Here is a 4,389-nt window from a genome sequence, read left to right as displayed (position 1 = left end):
TCATGTAATGAGGTTTAGGGGAGGACAGTATGATGGTTACTTGAGTAGGTAAAGTATGACTTGAGTGTGCAAGGGAAGGAGACTAGCTTGGGGGTTTCTTATGGTGGTTACTGGATGGCACTGATGTGAGGGTTCTGGTACTACCAGGGGCTTGCTTGGCTTGAATTTCCCACCTGCTCCAAAGGATGGAGCACCTGGACTTTCTCTTCAGCTTTCCCAGGTATGGGAAAAAGCGGAGGAGAAGAGGGAGTCCTAAAAGTCTGGATGGAGACGCCATCTCTCTCTCTCAAGGCTGCTCCCCATAAAAACATCCTTGAACACATAATTTGGAGCAATCAATTCTTTACTCCCATGCAGAAACAAGACAGACCCACTGAGAATCATGTCCCTATAATTTTATCTTCTCTCTTGCCTAGAATATAAAAGGTACTAATGTATAGGACCACATAGTAAATGTATACAAAATTTCTAATATATATAAAGGTACATATACAAAAATCTATTGGAACTGTAAAATTACAATGTATACACTCTAATCTTAGAATTCCAGAAACAGTCTTCACATCTCTGTTAGTTCCCAAAACATCTCTTATTGCTATTGAAACAAAATGGGGGGGGGAAAAAGAGGAAACAAAATGAAAAAATCTGTTTAACTCATAAAAGTATTTTAAAAATCTTAGTACCAGATTTACTAACACATATCCAATATTCTAACTACTGTCCATAAACTACAGAAAGAGAATGAAGCCAACTCCCAATTCATCCTTCAAGATCCCTTACTGCACAGATCGTAAGAGGTTTAGGGTCCTGCCCCATGCAGAAGTAAGGCTTTAGTACTTCAGAAAATGCATCCGTGAATGAATGGATGTGAGACCTGTCATTCAAACAGTAAAAGGAAATCTTCCCCAACTCATAGTCCAGATAAATGCCCACCTCTCTGGGCTTTTCCTTCAGCACAAGAGTGACAGGAACAGCCGCTTGTGCCACATAGCCACCGTTCTGCAGCTGAATTGTCCAGCATCTGCTCTGTGCTGACAGGGGCCACTTTCCCTTCCAGGAAAGGAGGTCCTCACAGACCCCCACGGCCCACTCACTCTTGTCATCCAGCTGCACCTCCCAGTAATGTCGGCCACCATCGAACCCCTCAGAACCCAGGATGATGGGATCCATCATAAATCTCTCTGGATTCTGAGGGATGCTTGGTTTTTTCTTCACAAATGTCACAGACTTTTTATCTTCAGAGACAAGCAGATGAGGATGTGCTGTTTCAGGGTCCAGAGTAACTTCTCGTTGGAACCTCTGTATGATCTTCTGCAAGACCAAGTACTGTGGAGGGAGACTGCAGCCTTCTCTCCTTAACTGGAAAGAGTAGAGATCTGGGGGCTTTGGGCACTCACACCTGTCATGGATACTCCGGATGTCCGTCAGCAGCTTCACCTCTGACATCACGCTCCTCTCGGCCACCTCTTTCAGTAGATCCTGGAGGGTGGAAACATGGTCTGAAAATTCGGTGATGTTTGCACAGAGCATCTGCTGAATGTCCTTCTCTTCCTCAGCTAGCCTTGACAGAACTGCCTCTTGTTCTCGGTCCACAAACTGGTTCAGGTACTTAAACTCAGATGCTAATTTCTGTTTCTGGCATTGCACTTGCTCTCTCAGCTCGATAAGCTTTCTCTCCTGGGTGGCTACTAGTTTCTCCACGTTGGCCACCTGCTTCTCCAGGGGCTCGATGTAACCACTGAGCCTCTGCCTGTGGTGAGAGGCGGCCTCCTCCGCGGGCCTCACCCAGTGGCCCTGGTGGTCAGGGGGCCGCACGCACATGGGACACAACACCTGGAGGTCGTCCTCACAGAAGAGGGTCAGGACCTGCTTGTGCTTCTCACACAGGTGCCTCTCGTCCTGCCTCTTCCTCTTGCTCCTGGTGATGTGGAGGCGCTGGGCGATGTCAACCATCCTTCCCAGCTGCATGTTGCTCCTCAAGTGCCTCTTTTGGCCTGCGTGGCGGCAGACGGGGCAAGGGAAGCTGTCGCTTCGGTCAGCCCAGGACTGTTGGATGCAGCAGCGACAGAAGTTGTGCCCGCATTCGGTGGTGACGGGGTCTCTCAGGTAATCCAGACAGACGGGGCAGTTGGCTTGGGCCTGGAGTCCTGCCAGGGCTGACATCGCTGCCATTGGGCAGAGATAAAGGTCTTTCTGGACAGAGTTGGGTCTCCTGGAGGCTGAGCCCTGGAGGATTTCTCCAGTGAGAGGCAGACACACCCTCAGGTGTTACTGTCCTTTCCTGTCCTGGGGGTCCCTTTGTCAAATGAGGGCAGCCTCGCTGTCTAGGAGGCCACCGGCCTCAGGTGCAGTGGAAGGTGCCCAGAGGGGCTCTGTTCACCACCTGCGGGTGATCATGGATGTGCTGGGTGACCAGCGGCCCTCGGCAGCCCAGAGGGGGATGGGAAGCCAAGGTCAGCAATTCTCTGGGTCAGAAAGCAGACATAACTTTAAAGTGCAGATTCGTCCCCTAGAGATGAGAAAACATTATTTCATGTAAAAAAAAAAATTACCATTTGTTTGGTGGCACTGCCCACTGCCACATTTGAGGCAGCCATCAATTCTTCTCTCTACCCCCAGGATTCTACCTACACCCACATCAAACACAGCGGTGCTGTGTGGGACTGCAGAAAGTTAAAAGCTTTGAAAGCTGAGCCTCCACCCAGGGTGCAATTTCTCCTTACTCATTATCTGGGGGACCTGGAGGAAGTATATCACATGCTCATCTCTAAGAGAATCAAGTAAATAAGGATTAAAATCCCAATTTCAATCATTTCAATCTCATCAAAGATCCAATAAAGGTCCCCAGTATTTTTTTGGTTTAAACCACAGATATTTCTTAAACCACAGCGCTGAGCTCATAGTATGTTAAAATTTAATTTTCACTTAAGTTTCTCAGTTGCAGGATACATCCAACTGTGTACATAAGTGGTTTGGACTAGATTAGATTTACTCCGAGGACCCTGCCAAGTCAGAAAGCTGTGATTTTGACAAGATGCACAGAATGAAATTGGAGATCAGGAAATCAATGTGAGAAAATACTAGGAAGCACACACATGTATATACAACAGCCCTCCAAAGTCATTGATGAACTACCAACTAGTGGTGATTGGTGGGGACAAGATCCACAGAAGAGGGTGTGGATTTTTCCCATAGAAGCAGTCATTTGTCCCGAAATACAGGCAATGCTTCAGATTCTGTGTCTCCCTCTCTCTCTGCCCCTCCCCTGCTCTCTCTCAAAATAAATAAACAAGCAAGCAAGCAAGCAAACAAACATGGAAATGTAGGCTAAGAGGCTAAAGCCAACTCTCAGAGTTGGGGGGAAATGTGGAGTTAAGGGCACCCCATAGAAGATGTATTCTGGCAAATACTCCAAACTTTAAATTGGTGTCAGTGAAGTATTACATACTAGAAGAACCATTAATGAGATACCCCTTAAAAAGTCCATTGATTTAATCACCACCAGTGCTGATAGGTTTAAGACAATCTTTGCTTGATTGCCAGGGACCCCAAAATGAATTTCGAAGTGTTAAGAAAATTATGGAAGCATATTTTCAATTTGTTTGGCTGAGGATGTCTTTCTATGGTTGAAAATCAGAAAATCATATTTTTAAAACATATAAATAGCTCTTACATCAAGTAACTCAAAGAAACATAATGAATAACCTAGATAGAAAAATAGGTAAAGGAGATATGCAAAAGGCCAATCATGAAATAGAAATAGATCATTTTAATAATCCAGAGACATCAGAATGAAAAACAAGAAACTGTTCTTTGTGCCTCATGAGACTGTCAGAGATTTGAAAGACTGCCCATACAGGATAGTGGAGCCAGAAGACCATGTAACCTTTGACAAGTCGGAAGAGTGTTTACAGAGAAGGAGAAAATGTTCCTAGCAGCAGGCCTGGCACATAGTAAAAGGTGCCCAGGGATGCCTGGGTGGCTCAGTCGGTTGAGTGTCTGACTTTGGCTCCAGTCATGATCTCACAGTTTGGGGGTTCAAGCCCTGCATTGGGCTCTGTGCTGACAGCTCAGAACCTGGAGACTGCTTTAGATTCTGTGTCTCTCTGTCCCTCCTCTGCTAACACTCTCCGTCTCTCTCAAAATAAATAAACATTAAAATAAAGGGGGTGCCCAATGGTAATTTATAATACCCTCATCTTTCCATAGTCAGGGCCCTATCATCAAAGAACACGCCTTTTGTTGTCACTACTATCTACACCAAAGCTTCCACCTCACCCTTCTGGATGCTCACACCCATCTCTGACTGCTGAGTCCATCAGCACCCACTAGGGCCTCTGTCCATCTCCTCTTCATTCACACGGATCTAATCATGACCTTCTCCTATAG

General features: G+C 46.1%; 1 pseudogene; it reads right to left on the bottom strand.

Moving 5' to 3' along the window:
• Window positions 1-759: 759 nt before the first annotated feature.
• LOC144222242 (tripartite motif-containing protein 75 pseudogene) lies at window positions 760-2,172 on the bottom strand (annotated as a pseudogene).
• Between the last annotated feature and the right edge of the window lie 2,217 nt (window positions 2,173-4,389).

Source organism: Crocuta crocuta, unplaced genomic scaffold (assembly GCF_008692635.1).
Source record: "Crocuta crocuta isolate KB4526 unplaced genomic scaffold, BGI_CrCroc_1.0 scaffold346, whole genome shotgun sequence".
Lineage (NCBI taxonomy): Eukaryota > Metazoa > Chordata > Mammalia > Carnivora > Hyaenidae > Crocuta > Crocuta crocuta.
This window is presented reverse-complemented; position numbering and strand designations above follow the sequence as displayed.